At 33.4% G+C, this 21130-nt stretch overlaps 1 pseudogene; it reads left to right on the top strand.

Annotated features, from left to right (window-relative positions):
• The first annotated feature begins 14083 nt into the window (after positions 1–14083).
• Positions 14084–18458, top strand: LOC141516129 (sorting nexin-7 pseudogene; annotated as a pseudogene).
• Positions 18459–21130: the final 2672 nt, after the last annotated feature.

Here is a 21130-nt window from a genome sequence, read left to right as displayed (position 1 = left end):
CCAACAAATTAAAATTATCCCATAAATATTTATTTTAGGATGAAAATGAGAGGATAAAATATATTACATGGAAATCATCCACAAATATTTTTATCACAGACAATTTTTGCCACCATGGACATACCACAGTGAAACCATTGCCACCATGGATACACCACAGTGAAACCATGGCCACCATGGCCACACCACAGTGGAACCATTGCATTCAGACTTTAACATCATAGTACTAGATGTACTTTTTTTAAGAAAAAAAATTATTTATTTTTAGGTTACTTTTTTTTTGCAAGGCAATGGAGTTAAATGACTTGCCCAAGATCACATAGCTAGGTATATATAAGTGTCTGAGGCTAGATTTGAACTCAGGTCCTCCTCACTCAGGGCTGTAATCTATTCCACTGTGCAACCTCACTGCCCCCCAGATGTACTTTCTGAAGAAGTGGCAATGGCATTGAAGAAACTAAAGATATGGAAAGCAACTAGATTAGACTAGCTGTATATAGAGAATCTGTTGAAGGTGACAGTTTTGAAGAAATGAATATCCAAAGCATGGACACAGTCTCAGACTTTTTTTATTATTATCAGAAAAAGGAGACCCAGGATTGCACTAACTACAAACCCATAGGTCTTCTGAACCCTCAATGTAAATGTTTTATGAGAATAATCTTCATATGCATCAAGGTCATCAATGAGATAATTAGGAAAGGTAGAACAGGATGGCAACTTTTGCAAGCAGTATTTCACAGAAGAAAACATGATTCCTCATACAATTAAATAAAAATAAAGACAATGTCTGAAACTATTATAATTATTTTGTATTGATCTTTGAAACAAACAGAAAAACTTGTCTCTATAACAAAATGTTTTCCTATAGATTGTCCTTCAAAAAAATCTCTATTCCTTTTGTCAGAATTATAAAATATTACTTTAAAAATATAACTAAGATAATCTTAACAAACCTCTGATAATCATTATGAAGAAATCCTGCCTAAGATGTTCCCCACCCACCCTTGGAAAAGAGAGTAAACAGCATCGAATCCAGGATGCTCTCTCTCTCTGAAAGTGCATGTGTATGTATCTGGTATCTGTATACACACACATAGAGAGAACTATGTGTATGAATATAAAATATGTGTATGCATATTTTCTCTCTCTCTCTCTATATATATATATAAGGATATATTAAATTGTATTTAATACTATGTTGATAGGTAAATAATATATATATTATATATGTATATATATATATATATACACACATCTCCATACCTTTAGATACTCAGATTTTCAGTTAATATTGTGTTAATAGCATAAAGTCATAGAAAGTTACAGAGCCTACTAATTGAGATTCATTATCATCAAAACAGTTGTCTAGCTAAATATAAAGAAAAAGCTAAATGGATTGAAAAATCCCTCAATACAGAACATTATATGCTATTAACTGGAAAACACATAAGGCTAATCCATGAATGTATCATGGTCAGACACTGCAAGCTAACAAGGAATAAATCCAGAGCTGACATCAATAGGAAAGTGGGATAATGTAGTTTCTTTGGGAAATTGAAAACTTCTTTTAGAGATCCAGGTTCTTTATATGAAATAAAACCACAACTTCTGAATCTTCTTTTGATGATGCTGGAGGGCTCTCAATCATGGAACAATAGGATCTATAAGGAATTGAAGTTGGAAAAATCATCCGAAGAATAACAGGGGAAGTCCATATGGTATAAATAGGCTGCAGTACTTTACAAGAAAAAAAAATTCACAATAAATTCTGTAAAATTTGTCATTAAGGATCTGTATACCTGAAAAAGAAAGCAAGTTAAATACATAATAAGGATGAGGGGTAATAATTAGATAACTTGAATGGTCCCTTGGTTTTGTCATGATATCAAGAGTATAAATAAGGAACCTAATATTGTGTTCTTTACAGGATTCCTTAGATAAGAGTCACTTTTAATTGCTTTAGGCATAACAATGCCCATAATAATGGAATCACTGATCTCTTCAGTTAAATAAATGGATAAGTATGAGATTCAAATGAAATCATGTAGATAAATATCAGTTATCATCAGCACGATTATTAATCAGTCAGTCAAACTCAGAAATAAAAAGCTATAGTTCCTTCATTCAGAGTATGACAGATTAAAAGTCATACTAGATACACAAATATATTGTCTGCTTAAAGACATATGTAATTTTGGAGGACAACTGGATCCAATAATTCAAGAATAAATTTGATGTGTAATTGGAGGAATTAAAACAAATTTCTCACTTAGGATTTCAGTGGGCAGAAATGGGAGTGGGAGTGGATCAAGAGAAAAGAGAATTGTGTAAACACCTTTATAAAATAACTAAGGGAACAGTGATTGAGAATTGGTTTTGGTGTCAGGAAGACCTGGAATCAAATTCAGCCTTAGCTACATATCAGCTTTGTGACACTGCACAAGTCATTTAACCTCTGCCTGACTCAGTTTCCTCATCTTTATGCCCTATGCCCCATGATTGTCACAGAAATAAAATAAAATAAAATAATAGTTTTTAAAGCACTTTACAAATCTTAAAATGCTCATAAATGCTAGTTATTATTATTTTTCATAATTTTTAATTTTTCATATTGCCTTATTGATCATTTCAGTTCATTCCACCCCCACAATTATTTATCAAGTACATTTTTGCAGACGAAGAATTGGATTACAACTCATCCTTCTGGGTTGCTTAGGTCAGCATAGTACCCACATAGTAAAATAAAATCATTGCTCACTGTTACTGGAACCACAAATTGTTACTGACTCTAGCATTCCTTCATGTAGCTATCTTCAAGGCTGTGCTAAATGGTCTCTGAAGTTTCTTTCCTGCTGAAAGACTTTCCATCCCAAAAGAACCACATACTCCAATTTCACCCAGATAACTGTCCATTTAGAATATAGTGAAAGAACTAACACACTTAGGGCTAAAAGCAGAACAAATCAGTCATTTTCTTTTCATATGATTTGCAGCTTGTTCAACAGAGGTCAAGGTTTTTGTGCTGTCTTTCTTTCCTCTTCTTTAAATATGGACTGCAAATAGTAAGGCTTATCCTTTCCCATGTGGTATCCTAGAATCCTATTGATTATGCAGATTGTATTGATTAGCCTTTTAATCATTTATACTTTTTAACTGCCTCAGCACAGAGAGGAAAACACCAGCTGCAGGCATTAATAGTTTGTTATACTAGTCACAGGAGGAATTTAGTAGAAATTATTGACTATGTGCTTGTGACAGAATAGAATCTTATAATTCATTTTTTATACACTCTAAGATGCCAACATCTGCCAGAACACAGAGGGGGAAAGCATTTAAAAATATTTCCTAAATGTAATATTTGTACTGATGTCATTAAAATGAATCTCTTTGATACTATGAAATATGCAATTTTAAGGCTATCACATTTAATGACTTTTCAATAGAGATAAACCTGATTTATTATTTATAATAGTAATAAAAGTATTTATAATAATTAAGTTTTATCCATTACATTGTTTAATTTACTTATCCTTTATCCAAGGTGAATTCTCTTATGAAAATATAGAGGAGATTCATTTAGTAATTTTTGAACAATGAATGTGAAGAAAATATGGAGTTTAATTATTATAAATAAAGCTCAGATACTGTTTATGCTTGATTAGATTAAAATACCCTTGTTTTAGAAGCTAGTGAATGATGCATATGGTCTTTCTCTCTGTTTGTGTGTGTGTGTGTGTGTGTGTGTGTGTAGCTGTATTTATTTAGTGAAATTGAAATTAAAAGAAAATTAGAATTGTCTGATCCAGTAAAGTTAGGATGGTACATAAGATTGTTATTAGTCACAAAAAAATTCAACAGAAATGTAAATACATACACATTTCATCTTGTACTGGTTATTATGTTTCTTTAACTTATGTAATCTTATAGGAATTGTTGTAAAGGTAAAGGTATTCCTGAAAAAGCAAATAATCAAAGTGAAGTAATTAATTTGTGTGAGAACTGTGTTAGAAACATAAGATATAGTGAAGAATCTTGTTATCACTTAACACAGAATATATTTTGAGAACAAAACTAATGGAAATTTATCCATCAGAAATATAAATTATTAAATAAAGTGCTGAATGACTGAATGATAATGAGAATTGTATGCAGATTACTTAGAAAAAGCAAACTTTTAAATTAAATTTTGTGAAAATCATCATGCATGCACTTTAATAGATACACTAGGATAACTTGGGAACATCTGACCCTGAGCAGATGAAACCCTATTAAGCATATTCTTTAACTTTATATTGTTCTCTGAGTATTGCGTGATGCAATTTGTGTCAACCGTATGTATTTAATTGCTTTCATTGTGTTGTTAAATCTATGTTTTATTTAAGAATAACTATTACCTTAAAAAAGCCCATGAAAGTATTGTAGCTCATAAAGAGCACCCTTCACTAACTATTAGAAGTATCTCAGTGGCTGTCAGGAATTTATAAATATCATTTATAAATTATTTATAATCATTTATCTCAATAAAATAGGGTCAGTCACAGCAATGGACAAAGGAGAAAATAACCAAAAATTAAAAAAACTCTTGATTTGAAACATCATCATTAATATTCAGAAAATAAGCAAATTCCTCCAGAGAACTTGTTATCTGGAAGACTTGTTATTGTTTCATCTGGTGTTCAGTGTTTAACTTCAGTAAAAGTTAAAAGAAAGTAAAAACCAAATTAAAAAAAAACTACAAAATATTTTCTGAGGGAGAAAAAAAAATCATAGCTACCATAACACACAGTTAATTTATATTGAACTCATTCATCATTAAAACCCCCAAATCTACCACCTCTCACACCCTATACCAAAATAATACTAAAATAAAAAATGGTTACAGGATTTAGACATAAAGGGGAACACCATAATTAAATTAACAGACCAAGAAATACTTTATCAGATCTATCGAAAGGGGACAAAATTATGACCAAACTAGAATTAGAGTACATTATAAACTGAAAAATAAATGATTTTGACTATACCAAATTAAAAAAAAATTTGTACTAACAAAATCAATGATGCCAAAATTAGAAGGAAAACAGAAGAATGGGAGGCAATCTTTACAACTAGGAGTTCTTAAAAGGTCTCATTTATAAAATACATAGAGAATTGCATCAAATTTATAAGGTTACAAGTCATTCTCCAATTGATAAATGGTCAAAGGATATGAATACAGTTTTCAAGTGAAGAAATTAGAGTTATAATCATATGAAAAAATGCTCCAAATCATTATTGTTTAGAGAAATGAACATTAAAACAACTATGTATCATATTGGCTAAGATGAGCAAAAGGGAAAAAGATCAATGCTGGAGAGGTTGTGGGAGGACTGGGACATTGATGCATTGCTGGAGGAGTTGTTTGGAGATCTAACCTTTCTGGAGAGCAATATGGAATTATGCCCAAAGAGCAATAAAACTGCTCATGCCCTTTGTCCCAGCAATTCCAATTCTAGGCTTATATCCAGAAGAAATTATAAAAATGGGAAAAGTCCCACATATTCCATATTATTCATAGTAGTTAATTTTTTAGCAATAAAGAATTGAAAATTGAGGGTATAGGGGCCGCTAGGTGGTGCAGTGGATACAGCACCGATCCTGGAGTCAGGAGTACCTGAGTTCAAATCCAGTCTCAGACACTTAATAATTACCTAGCTGTGTGGCCTTGGGAAAGTCACTTAACTCCATTTGCCCTGCAAAAACCTTAAAAAAGGGGTGGCTAGGTGGCGCAGTGGATAAAGCACTAGCCCTGGAGTCAGGAGTAGCTGGGTTCAAATTTGGTCTCAGACACTTAATAATTACCTAGCTGTGTGGCCTTGGGCAAGCTACTTAACCCCATTTGCCTTGCAAAAACCTATAAAAAGAAATTAAAAAAAAAGAAAATTGAGGGTATGCCAATCAATTGGGGAATGGTTAAATAAGTTAAAGTACATAAATACTTTGGAATATTATTGTTCTATAAGAAACCATAAATGGTTGAACTCTAGAGAAACATGGAATAAGTTATAGGATCTGATGATGAGCAAAGGAAGTAGAACCAAGAGAACAAAGTACACAAAAACAACAACAATGTAAGGTAATCAATCTAGATGGAAGCAGCTCCTCTCAGCAGTTGAGAGAGCTAGGACAACCCTTTAAAACTGGTTATAGACAATGTTATCCCCATCCAGAGAAAGAAAAAAAAAAGCAAAAACAAATCTGATGAACACTGTATAAAAATGATCTCTTATATATCTCTTTTCCTTAATCCTAGTTCCTTATATCAAAAATGACTAATCTGGGGGTGGCTAGGTGGCACAGTGGATAAAGCACCGTCCCTGGAGTCAGGAGTACCTGGGTTCAAATCCGGTCTCAGACACTTATTACCTAGCTGTGTGGCCTTGAGAAAGCCACTTAACCCCATTTGACTTGCAAAAATAAAAAAATGACTAATTTGTAAACATATTTATCAAAAATATGCATGTGCACTGTTAAACCCTCTGTTCAATACTGAGGGGAAGGGGGTGGAAAGAGAAGATGGAAGGCAATTTTGTAAATTAAAAATATACATATGCATATGTATTAATGTTAAAAATAAAATAGAAGAGCTTAAAAAGAATATTTTTAAAAATAATTAATTTTTAAAAATTTAGATGCTATTTTAGAAATATAAAAGTTAAAGTTAAAAAGAAGCAAATCTTTTACAGAAAATATGCTCTTCTGCAATTTCTACCTCCCCTATGTTTTACTAGTGAAATTGATTTTTTTTAAAAATCTCATATTTGAGCCTTTGCATTAACTTCTATTTACTTTAACTTTATTAGTTTTAGCACAATATTTTGTCCTGTGAAATCTTTTGAGATCCTAACTGTAATTCAGTGTTAGGTATCCTAAGATTTTGTCATGTGTAAATTTGATAAGTATATATGATAGCCTAGATCCTAGTTTCATAAAAATGTGGAGAAAGACAGACCCTAGCTGTCCACAAGATATCCTCCAAATAGGCAACAACTCCATATTTAATATTTTAAATCCTTATATTCAATAAGTTCCAAATCATTCAACATTACTACATTAAATTCTTTTATTTAGCTATTCTAGATCATCACTCACAATTCCATTAATAATATATTTTAGAAAATTTCCAGAAATTGAAGTTATGTTCACTAGCCTATAGCTGTTTAGTTTTTTTAATTTGAATATATGCCCTTCCCCCATTCTTCAATATTCTTCCTGTTTTCTATAATCATTTATATAAAACTCTTAACAGCTCAACAATCATCTATGTCAATCCTTTCATTACCTAAGGATTTAGTTCTTTAGTTTGGTAACTAAAGGTCAGATTATTGAGTTGGACAAGGAAAGCTGGGTGTTTTCTTACTATCTCTTCTTTCATCTTAGGTATCAATAACCTTTATTGTCTCTTCATTCCCAACCAAATGTTATTCTTCTTGACAGGGAAAGACAAAGAAAAAATTAGACTCAAATAGCTTAGTCTTCTCTCTGTTGTCTATTATCAGTGTCACATCACCCCAAACAGATCACCTACTCTTTCTTTGATCTTCCTTTCTCTTTGCATTGCTTAAAATCCTATTTTTTTACCTTGCTATCCCAGGTCATTTTAAGCTTTAGTCCTCCTGATGCCAATTTTACATAATTATTACACAGTCCTTTATTTACCTTCTATTTCTAATTATTCCTCAAGAATTTCTCTTGATTCCTGGGCTGACTTTCCTGAAAACTTCTAATTCATGGGAATCATACCTAGCCTTACTCAACCCTTTGAAATCAACTTTCCCCCAAATGAGGATGCATATGTTACTATGTCTGGCTTTCCTATTCTTTATCATGGATTCATGGAAGGAATAGTTACCAGTCTCCAAAATTTCCATCCCATTTTCACTCACTGGAGGTTCTTTCTATTAATGGGAATCAAATCAAGATGAAACATGTTGATGTTTCTTTTTAAAGGATGAAACTATCATATACAATTATTTAATTATGGTAACCGATAATCAAAAATATATTCGATTGTGGCATTAAAAGGACTGGATGCCTGAATAATTGAATTCTTCTTCTGGTCTTTGTAACATTTTATGCATGTTTGGACTTTTATAAAATTATTTGCAAAATGTGGTGTTTTTTGGTAGCAAAGGTTAGAATTGTCACAAGTATACAAATTCTTGGAAGTTAGTGTCAATAGAATAGTCTTTACAGAAACGTATGATAATTACGTATGAAATTTTAAACTTGAAATTCTGTTTTCTTTATATTTATATTGCTATAAGTTTCAAATTTTATAAAGTCATGATTTATAAGTTATAGATATGATAGTATAAAAGTTTATTGCATTTCATCTTGTGTGATATGATCTCATAAATCTTGCACATTTATGCAATAAAATTAACAATTGTGTTGATCTAGGGTTTACAGAGAATAAAAGTAGATATGTCACCTATCCTTTCAAAATTGTCAGAGTACCCTGTTGCCTCTGATAAAATATTAAATCTTTCTGGCATTTAAAACCATCTGCAATTTTTCTCTTATCTCTAGACTTATTTCCTGCTATTTTCTTTTACTAAATTTATGTTGTAGTAAAATTAGACTATCATTTCTCCAAATTTCACCTTCTATTCCCCCCTCCCCCTACACAAGTCTGTCTATTGCTTGCAGTGCATCCCATCCTTATTCTAGACATCAGAATCTTTATCTTTTTTCAAGACAACTTAAATACTTCATACTTTTCTTGTCCCAGGTTCTCAGTGATGCCCTCACCTATCTCCTGTATAGCTATTTTGCTATATTTTCTTAGATACTGACAACTACATCCCCCAAATCAGCTTCCCACTATTAATTCCACTGTACTTTTCCATTTGGGAACCATACCTACCTGAATGGGAAGAGCCCATTATATCCATCTGGTAATAGTCATTCCAGTGCTTTTGTGGCCATTTTCCTTCTGTGCCCTAATATGCATAAACTTTCCTATCACTCGCATCTCCCCACTAAGCACTTTCATCCTTTTGCTCTTAGAACAGTCATAAAATTAGTACAATTGCTTCTAAGAGGAGATAAATCAACTAATCCCTCCTGTCAACTGATTGTTCCATTTACCAACAATATGACTTTTCAGAGGAAAACATACTTTCCTGGCCACTACCCACTATATGTAGTGCATCCTCTTATTAGGATGTAAACTCCATGAGGTCAGGAACAGTCTTTCTTTGTTGTTCCATTCCTATGTGCTTATCATTTCATCATCATCATCATCATCATCTTCTTCATTTTCATAGAAGACCAGGGAGTTGCTGCTATGACAAGCATATGAATTGGATTTGAGTAAAAGGATGCTGTTTTAGGTCACTAGCCTCACTTTCTCCTACAGAGATATCTGGGTCCAGTGGCTAGATATGAATCAGGATGACTGGAGTTGACCCTGGATGGAAGACAATCAAAGTTAAGTGATTTGCCCAAGGTCACACGGTTAGGAAGAGTCAAGTGTCTGAGGCCAGATTCAAATTCCTGTCCGCCTGAGTCCAAGGCTAGTGCTCTATCCACAGTGCCACCTAGCTGCCACTAGCATTTTATTAGAGCTTAAACATATCATTCATTCTTTCATTGTGTTGTATGCCCATCATTACCATCTGTGATGGTAAGGATTCATTTCAGTTTTTAGCTTTCCTTCTTCAGTATTAGCATATTATTTGTATATGTAGACACAACATAGATGTTTATCTAATAGAACAGAATTTAAGAAATTTACAATCTATTTGGGGAAAGTGAATATAATTAGAAAAAAACTAGACAAAATATGAGGTTGTTCAGGAGACCAAGGAAAGTTTTAAAAGACCAGGGAAAGTTTAAAGAGAGGTAGGAGCTATATTTGCATCAGATTTGAATTTGACAAGGGAGTATAGGAGAATGGTCATGAAATAAAGTTTTAAAAATGTAGCAAAGGGCAGCTTGGTGACACAGTGCATAGACCAACAGCCCTGGCATCAGGAGGACCTGAGTTCAAATCTGACCTCAGACATTTAATAATTACCTAGCTGTGTGGCCTTGGACAAGTCACTTAACACCATTACCTTGGCAAAAACCTAAAAAATGTGTCAAAGGGAGGACAAGATCTGGGAATCATTTACTAGCCAATTTGAAACAGAGGGTTTATTTGTTAGGAATTGAGTAAGAGGTTTATGAAAGCAAAATAATTCTCATCAAGGGATCCTTAAACTCTGTGAGTGTTTGTGTGCATGCATAGACACAAATGTGTATGGACTCTTTCCTTTGACATTCTGGTAAATCTTATGAAACATTTTTCAAAAATTTGTAATATAATTAAAGAAAAGTAAATTGAAAATAGACTTGAAACCTATCTACACATCCCTTTTGGGTTTAAGAAACCAAATCCTGGGTTAATAGCCTTATTCCTGATCATGTAGGGCCTTCCATAAGATCAGGATGAGGACTTGGACTTTGAACATTTGTATATAGGACATCAGTTACCTAGGGTGAGCATTTCCTCCAAGTTTTTCAGTTTACAATGTCATGTGTTGCATTCCTGATACTTGAGAGTATTGTGACTTGTTCATTAATTTTTTGATATAAAAGAAATTGCATATGTTCTCAAGCCTCATTACTACTGCATTTCTGGGTCTATTTGTCCAAGACATCATTGAAGGCTCAGAATTAAGTATAACTAAGTCTATAGGAAATAGCTGATCCAAGTTCTATCATGGTCAGTAAATAGAGCCTTGCTTAGGATTCTGCATTATTTCCTTCCAGTCCTTTCAAAGATTTGTGTCTTTCTTACTTGTATCTTCAAAACTGAGTGCCTATTACACCAATTAGACATTCTTTTGCTACAGGAGTGCTTACTCTGGGATCTGCAACATGTTTCTAAATATTTTGATAACTGAATTCTAATATAATTAATTTTCTGCTAATCATGTTTTAGTATGTATTCTAAAAACATTTGCTTTCTAAAAATTTATGATTGCTTCCACCAGACCACCTATTGGCTACATATAAACACACAAATACATACATACATACATACAAACATACATACACAAAAAATCGATGAAAAATCCTAGTGTTATTCATTATGCACTCTTTCTTTAAATTTTATTTGCTACATTCTGAACTTAAGAAATAAAACAAACTATATATGAAACTAAATCTATTGTATATAACTTGCTATTCCTTTTAAATATACAATAAACTTATCATGTAGATTTCTCTAATGATGGCTTTTTATATCTCTTTACATTGAAAGGGAGGCAGTATATCAGCAGAAAGACCACAACATTTAGAGGCAGAAAATGTGAGTTCAAATCCTATCTCTTGAATATACAGGCCATCCTCTATGAACTTCTTTCTCCTTTAAAATGAAAGGCCTGGGTTAGATACCTTCTAAGAACTTTTCTTGATCTAAGTTTATGATCCTAAGATATGATGGCTATTTGATCTTTGTGACTCAAAAATAGCATTATATCTGCTGTTTCAATGCCTTTGAAATAGCTGCCTTCATGTTCATAATTCACTCAACCTTTGTGGATAGAGTGGATAGAGGACTGGATCCAGAGTCAGGAAGACCTGAGTTTAAATATTACCTCAGCTTACTAGCTATGGGACCCTGGGAGAATCACTTCACTCTGTCCACCTCAGTTTCCTCATCTATAAAATGGAGATAACACCTATCTCATAGAGATATTGTGAAGATCAAAAGAGTTGATAATTGTTCAATCTAACACTTTGTCTGGTATACATTAGACATTTAATAAATTCTTGTTCCCCTTATCCCCTTCAGAATCTCTTTTGTCAATTGATATTTATTTTATTTTTCCAATTGCATGTCATAAAAATTTTTCAACATTCATCCTCATGCATATGAATCTTTTTAAATTACAAAATTTCCTTCCACCTTTCCTTCCCACCCTCCTCCTCTCACAGGTGAAAAAGGTGGTGAATATTTTACATCCACATTTCTGTTTAACATGTTTGATGATTGGTCATTTTCTTTATGAGGAATTAAGATTAATGGAAAAACAGAAATCTCTAGTTTTTCAGAATCTCTAGTTTTCCTTAAGGTCCAGTTAAAAAAATCATCTACATGAATCACTTCTTGATCCCTTTAAATGCAGGTACCTCTCTTTTCTCTATTCTACACATACTTTAATGTGTAAATACTATTTTCCACATTTGGACTAGAAACTCATTGGGGGCTGAGACTGTTTTCACTTTTTTGCTTTGCATCCCTGATACCTGGTATAGTGTCTGAAATTTTTCAAAATAAATGTTCCTTGATTGAGCATTCAATCGATAATTGAGAACTTAAGCTAATTCTCACTATTCACAAGATGTCAGCATATATATATATATATATACATATTTATATATATATATACATGTTTATGTATACATATATATATATGTATATATATATATATATATGTATGTATGTATATTAGTTCAGGAGCAACCCCCATTTTCAAATAACAGAAATTTAACTCAATCAAGACTGATTTAATACTGAATGTATAAAATTTATGGTTCTAAGTCCAAGGTAGGAAATAAGCAAAAGCAAAAGCAACACAAAAAGTCTTATTCTTTAGAAATTTGTATTTTACTAGAATTCTAGGATACCATTCAGAACCTTGGCCTAGAACACTTTTCAAAACTTGTATATAGGATATACAGTTTTATGAGCATCAATACAAAATAATTATAGTGATATTTAAGAAGAATAATTTGATGGTTATATGCTCAGCAAAATCATAATGTGGAGAGATCTGGGTTCAAGTTCACTTCTGAAACAACCTAGATATATGATACTGATCAAGTCTATTAACCTTTCATGGTCTCAAGCAATTCTCTAAAGTGCTAGTCCTACTCTTAATGGAATAGAAAGATTTTGAGATAATGGAGGGGCAGAAGTGATGCCTTTTATTTAAAAAAATCTATTCAAGGTTGGATTTTTAAGAAGTGTGAAATAGAAACATCTAAGGGACTAAGAGATTTGAATTTGAACAGATTAGAAAATTGGAAGTCACCTTCATGCAGGTGGTAAATAAAATTGGGAGAGTTGCGTCTTCCAGAAACACTGACATAACTTGACCAATGTACCCTTTACAGTATGAAATGAGTGGTAAATAGTAATATAGTCTATATATTTAGGAAATCTATGCTAAATAATATGAAAGAAAATCAACAGTTAATGAAAAATTGGGATTCTGGGAAGAATATTTCTTTAGAAGAATGTAAGAACCTTCATAATGATTAAGGGTCCTGTGGGAGCTGATCCTGAGTCCAAAGAAAAGCATCAGGGTAAAGAGAAAAATGATTAGGACATTAAAAGCAATTAGAGACCTGGATACAAATGCTTCAGGCTTAGAAAAAACATTTATCTTTTGTGGAGGAGCACAAAGCCTTCTACCACTTGTATTCTAATACTGTGAATCTAGTCAAATGTTCATAAAAAAATGACACAATGAAATTTTTGTTATATTTAGAGTTTATCTGGTAAGCCATGATATCATATCATTTATGGTTTACTCTCTTAAACTACATTTTAACTATTTTTACTTGGTATCTTCAACTAGATTGGACTCCTCCCTGCCCTTCCCCTTTTTTGAGTGTTATCTTAGATCCTTAAGGACAGGACCCCCCCCCATATATTTGATATAGTGTTTTACTGTATCAAATTTTAACAAATGTTTGATGACTGGCTGAACACCTTAAGGCAGACATGCTTCCTCTTCCTCTTCCTCTTCTTCCTCTTCTTCTTCATCATTATCTTCTCCAACATTTTCTTCATGTCCTTCTCCTTTCTTTTCTTTCCCTTCTTCTTCTTTCCTCCTCCTCCTCCTCCTATCTAAAGTGTTTAAAATAATATGGGGCATATGGTAATGTGGAAGAGCCCTTGAAGGACCTACTGTAAATGGTACATTGAATAAGTTGTGTCATTCTGGAAGATACAACTCTTAACTTTATTTACCCCTTGCAAGAAGGTGGTTTCCGGGAGCCGCCCGGGCGGCCGGCGGGGCTCCCACACTAGGACGGGATGGACGGCGAGAGCTGGGAACCGCAGCCCTTCTCGCCGGGGCCCCCGGGCGCAGCGGGGGGAAGTGGGGGCGGCGGGGCGGCCGGCGGCAGCGGGGAGAGTCCCGGCGGTGGGCGCGGGGCCGCGGTCCTGCTGCAGCCCGAGGTGCCGGACCTAGATGACGCCGAGGATGATGACCTAGAGGTCTTCAACAAGAATATCTCCCTGACGGACATGAACTCTTGTAGTTCTTTGATGCCAACATCCCCTTTATCTATGCTAAGCCAAATCAAGTTGGAAGATAAGCCAGAATTAAAAGACCTTTACATTACATTTGATGATCCTGAAAGTCATATTACCACAACTGAAACGTTTATTACCTACAGAGTTACAACTAAGACATCGCGGGGTGAATTAGATTCTAGTGAATTTGAGCTATCAATATTTCCTTTGGTTAAAGGGAAAACTTGAAGAAGCACATCCCACCCTCATTATTCCTCCTTTGCCAGAAAAATTTCATAATGAAAGGCATGGTGGAACGGTTTAATGATGACTTCATTGAAACCCGAAGAAAGGCACTGCATAAATTCTTAAATCGAATTGCTGATCATCCGACTTTAACTTTTAATGAAGACTTCAAAGTGTTTCTTACTGCACAAGCCTAGGAATTCTCTTCACACAAGAAACAAGGTCCTGGATTGCTTAGCAGGATGGGGCAGACAGTCAGAGCTGTAGCATCCTCAGTAAGAGGAGTTAAAACTCGCCCAGATGAGTTCAATGAAATGAATAATTATTTGGGAACATTTAGCCAGGAAATAAACTTAATAGACAAAATATCTCATAGAATTTACAAGGAAGAAAAAGAATATTTTGAGGAAATGAAGGAATATGGGCCAATCTACACCTGGTGGTCAGCATCAGAAGAGGATCTGGTTGACTCCCTTAAAGGTGTGGCCAGTTGCATTGACAAGTGTTGCAAGGCTACTGAAAGACGAATATTTGACCTTTCTGAGACCCTGCTTCCAGTTGTACATATGTTCTTTATAGTGAAATATTAATGGGAGTTATGAAAAGAAGAGACCAAATCCAAGCAGAACTGAATTCCAGAGTTGAAGCTTTGAACTACATAAAGACTGAAAAGGAGCTGCTTACAAAAGAGATTGGAAAACTAGGAGATAAGGTGGAATGCACTAATAATGCTCTGAAAGCTGACTGGGACAGATGGAAACAAAACATGCAAAACGATATCAAGTTGGCATTTACAGATATGGCTGAGAAAAATATCAGCTATTATGAACAGTGCCTTGCCACATGGGAGTCCTTCCTTACAATTTAAACTGACCTTCATCAGGGAAATATTTGAAGATAAACCTTGAACATACCTAAGGACTTTTTGCCTAACCTTTGGTGATATGGTGCCTACAAACCAAAGAAATTCTTTACAGGGTGGGCTGCATTTAATATAACTGGGTCAAAATGCACACACTATATCCAGAAAGCCAATAATTTGAAAACTCAGGTACTCCAGGGTTCTCACTTGCATTTTGATCACGTTATACATACATACATACATACATATATATGTATATATACATACATATATATATATATATTGCTTAGTTTTCATTCATTTATTCCAAAATTTTTGTCTGTAAGTACTTGCATATGGTAATTATGGTAATTGTTTTCTCAAACATTCTGCAATTGGTAGGTGACATTTTAAATAGGTTGTAAAGGCTTCATTGAATAAAAAAGTTTAATAAGAAATACATGAATTTCATGAATGGTTCCTATCTGCACCTAGATGAAATATACTTTTGCTATAGAGGTTATCAATGTGTGTTATAAAACTTTTTAATGAACATTGCTTGAAGAACTGAATGGTGAAACTCAATGAACATAGGACTTGGAGAGGAGGTCAGACCTGGATCTGCATCATATTTCTAATATTTGCTATATGATCACTAAAACTTCTCAGATCATTCAGCTGTAAAATAAAGGGATTGGACTAAATGATTTCTAAAGTCCCTTTTAATACCAACCATGTGATACCATGATCTTTACTAGGCATTAAGTATTATAACATCTTTTCCAACATGTCAGGGTTGTTGGGCATATCAAATTTGAGAGTATGTTTCAAGTGTTATTGAAATAACAATAATATTGTCTGTCTTTTGGGTGAATTCAGAGATGGGAAATATTACCAAAAAAGGATAGCATTAATTTTCTAGAAGGTTATCTCAATTGCACAATTTCACTTTCTTCTTAAGATGATGTCAACATTTGCCTTGGATTGGAGAAGATGTGCCAACAGTGGAATTTTATTTTTATTCTCTAGGGTCTTCTTACATTGACAATGGAAATCAATGTCATTTCTTTCCCCATTCACAATTAAATAAATATACCCTTTTCAGAAAGTAAAAAAAAAAGAAGGTGGTTTCCAATTTTCTAACCTTTTATATTACGCAAACTCAAATCTCTTAGTCCCTTAGATATTTCTATTTGACACCTTTTTAAAAATGCAGATCCTCCAAGGACCTGGTTTCACCAGTTATTAACCCTGTAACTTTAAGTAAATCACTTTCCATCTTTCAACCTCAGTTTCCTCATTAAACTTAACTAGTATTTTCATAGTCTGCCATATTGGGCTGTGAGGATGACAGATTTGGAGCTGGAAGAAAATTTAGAGGTCATCTAATTCAATTCCCTCATTTTACAAATGACTTCAAGTGGCTAAGTGACTTTTCCAAGCTCACAAACATGGAGTAGATATGCAGCAATTTGAACTCAAATCTTTTGATCCTGAACTCTCTGGATCAAATCAGATAATATGTGTAAAGTGCTTTCTAAACCATAAAATGTTATGTAAATATGGACTAGTATTATAATAGTTACTCAGTGAATAATTATTGATTCATTTACTATACAAAATAATCTCTGTTCCTGCTCTTCACCATCTGTTAGTCTTTTATGACTAAAGTGCCATTCAAATTTCTCAATTTAAACAATTTTCTATAGTCTTTATCTGTGGGCTAAAATAACGAAAAAGAAAAGCTATGATATGTCACCCTTATCCTAAGAGTAAAGGGCAAGTTCTGCTAGGTTTATTTATACTCCACTTATTCAGTCAGCTGCCAGATCTTGGCATTTCTCCTACCCCATTATTTTTTTCAATTTATTTTCTTTATTCAGTTACCCTTTACTTTAAGTTCTTATCACTTCTAGCCAAAATTTTTGCAAATGGTTTTCGAAGCATAAATGTTTGCATACATAGGAGGAGAGAAGAGAGAGATGGAGAACAAGGAGAGAGAGAGAGAGAGAGAGAGAGAGAGAGAGAGAGAGACAGAGACAGAGACTGAGAGAGACAGAGAAAGCTATCTTAATGCCCCTTCTCCCATCTCATTTCTCAGAATATAAACTGCTTGTAGAAGAGGATTATTTCTGTCTTTGTATCCCCAGTACTTCTCACAGTGTTTTGGCAAATATATATGCTTGATTCTTGATCCATACTTTTTTGAATGATTGCTTGATGATCAGTAAAAAGTATGTGTTTGGGATTTTTTTAATTAAAAAATCTAAGACTTGTTTTTTTAAACAAATTTTTCCATTTTAAGACTTAACTAAATTTCTTCAAATGTAGAATAGAGCTAAAGGAAGCTGATGACTTTGTGAAGAATCAAGAAAAAATAAAACAAAACCAAAAGAATGAAAAACTAGAAGAAAATGTGAAATATTTCACTGGAAAAATAACTGACCTGGAAAACAGATCCAGAAGAAAGAATTTAAAATTTTGGGGGCTACCTGAAAGTCATGACCAGAAAAAGAACCTAGACTTCATTTTTCAAGAAATAATCCTGTAAAATTTCCCTGAGATTCTAGTAGCAAAGGGTAAAATCAAAATTGAGGGAATCCACTTATCAGTTACTTAAAGAGTACCCCCAAAACTCCCAGGAATGTTATAGTCAAATTGCAGAAACCCCAAGTCAAAGAGAAAATAGTACCAGTTGCCAGAAAGAAACAACTCAATTACTGTGGTGCTGCAAACAGTATTGCAAAGGATTTGACAGTGTCTCCATTAAGTGTTCATAGGACTTAGAATATTATATTTTGGAAGGCAAAAGAACATCCAAGGCAAAAATAAGCAACTGATAATCAATTACCCAGAAAAATTGAATATTTTTCAGGGGAAAATATGGATATTAAATGAAATAGGAGACTTTCAAATTTTGCTGTTGAAATGACCAGAGCTGAACAGAAAGTTTGTTCTTCAAGTACAGGACTCAGGTGAAGCATAGAGAGGTTCATTGGATTTAATGATGTTGAACTCCATGTATTCCTGCATGGGAAGAAGATACTGATAACTTATATGAACTTTCTCATTTTTAAGAACAGTTAAAAGAGCAGATATATACATATATATATATATGTATATATATGTGTGTGTGTATATATATACATGTATATATATATATATATATATATATATATATATATATATATATATATATATACACAAGTCACAGGAGTGAGCTAAATGTGATGGCATAATATACTATAAAGATGGAGTCAATGAGTGAAAAAGGAAAGTACTGAGAGAACAGGAAAGGAGAGGTAGAATGGGCTAAGATATTTCATGTAAAAGAGTCAAGAAAAAACTTTTACAATGGAATAGAAGGGGGAAGATGAAGGGGGATGAGGGAGCCTTCATTGTCATCAGAAATGGCTCAGTCAAGAAATAGCATACACATTCAATAAGATATAGAAATCTATCACACCCTATAGGGGAAAAGGAGAGGAAAGGGATGGGGGAAAGGGGATGAGGGAGGGAAGTGTAGAGAAGAGAGGGAAGATTATGGAAGAGAGTAGTTAGATACATCACACTTCTGAGGAGGGACAGGGTGAAAGGAGAGAGAGAGAGAGAGAATAGAATAAATGGGAGTGAGGAGGACTATAATGAAAGAAAATAAAATTAACAATAGCAACCTGGGAAAAAATATTGAAACAATTTCTCTGATGGACTTATAATAAAGAATGCACCTACCACAGAGTCAGAGCCGATGGTAACTGAAAACAGACTGAAGTATAATTTTTTCTCTCACTCTTGAGGCTTCTTTTTAATTTTGGGGAGGAGGGGCGATTTATGTTTCCTTTCACAACAAGATTATTGTAGTAATATGAAAATAAATAAATAAATAAATAATTTTTAAAAAGATTAAACTAAATTAAATTCATAACCATTTTAGAGGACTTTAAACATAGGGAAATATATATACATATATATGTTTAAACACATATGTATGTATGTGTTTGTCCATGTATATTCCATTCTATTGTACCTCATGCAGTTATTTCTACATAAAAACATAAGTAACATCTATAAATAAATACATGCAGGAGGTAGCTTATTTGAAAAAAAAAATTTTTTAAATAATGATTCTTTTCCTGTCCCCAACCAATCCATTCCTCACAGTAAAATGTAGGTTTCTTGTTAGCACAGAATGTTTTTGTATATTTGTTTTTGCTTAGCAGAATCTAGCAGAGTGCCTTGCACATAGTAGGAATTTGACAAATGCTTGAGAAATTGATTCAATTAAAATTTGTTTCTGTGATTTCTGAACTAAATTGGTGTAGTATGTTATCCATGCTGGCAAGCTGAGCATCTATGTGTAAGGTGACAAGCCTGAATTCCTGAAGAGCATTTATAAATTGAATTAGCTCAGGAGACCTCTTAATACCTGTTAAGAACATATTATATAGTTGCTCTGAAATCTTTACAAGCCCCAAGTTTATGATTTCATTAGACTTGATAATCTATAAAATGTGGACACTTCAAAGTTTGGTTCATATAAGAACTTTTCATATACTTTGTACAACTTCATTGTGGCTATTAGCTGAAGTACTATAGTTACTTAGAAGTCAATGAAAGGGTAATCTTTAAAACACTAAATATTTTATCCAATATTTGTTAAATAAAACCCTGGATTTCTTGACATTTCTTGACCTTATATTCAGTTTTCTTTCCTTTTTTTCTTTGTGCCTTTGTCTAGGTTGCCTGGAAATATTTAGAATACCCTCTCTTTACCTGCCTTCCATTGCAAATCCATTTCTTTAAATTGCAACTAAAGGCCCTCCATCTCCAAAGTATTGTTTACCTTTCATGCTTTTCATACTTTTCATTCTTTAAAATATTCACATAATTTCACTTCATGGTCTTATTGTCATTTTACACATAATTAAAATATTAGTGAGAACTTTTGGAAAATAGAGGGGGGGAACACAAAACACCTAGTTATTTTAAATCTCTTTTCTCTGACTAGAGGTTATCTATTATTTTTTTCATTTCATAGGTAGCAACTCTTCTTATATTTTCTTTTCTCCTACCTTCCACCCCCATTTAACCTAAGGATGATCACCTAGGTCACTGAAGAAGCTGTCATTGTGATCATTATTTGACCATCCTCCTTCTATATGATATCTAATGCTACCTTTTTAAATACCTTATGTATATTAAACACAGTTCACTTCTTGCTAAATCTGAATTGGGGGAAAGGGGAATGGAAATAAGATCTCGCAAGGTAGTATCTGGTACTTTTGGGAAGATTTCTAACTTAGAAGAAAATGGATTGCTTAGGGCACATTTCTTTCTTAAGGACAATGATAGTGTCTATTTATAGGCCAAGGTACAGTTCAATCCACCATGAGCATTTATTTATTCACTATTTAAAATTCTATCCATCATACAAGATGCTTCAGGGCTGAGGGGAAGAGATGCTATTTCTCAGATTTCGTTAAAAGAAAATATTTCTGTAGTTCTGAGAAACCTTTCCATGGTAAGTTTCAATTTGGGACCTTAATCATAAAAATTTTTATTAAGAAAGCACTTGAGCACTGCATTCCTATAATCTATCAAACCAAAGTTATCACTCATAATTCCAAATTCTTAATGTTTAGCAGTAACTTTTGGAAGTAGAAGATCAAGATAAGGAGATGACTTTGTATATCTTGAAAATGTATGATTAGCTTGTGGGAGTCCCATAGAACAACAGAGATACTTGTTGATCCCTGAAA

This window comes from Macrotis lagotis, chromosome 3 (assembly GCF_037893015.1).
Source record: "Macrotis lagotis isolate mMagLag1 chromosome 3, bilby.v1.9.chrom.fasta, whole genome shotgun sequence".
Classification (NCBI taxonomy): Eukaryota; Metazoa; Chordata; class Mammalia; order Peramelemorphia; family Peramelidae; genus Macrotis; species Macrotis lagotis.
The sequence above is the reverse complement of the archived record's forward strand: the minus strand, read 5'-3'. Positions and strand labels throughout refer to the sequence as shown.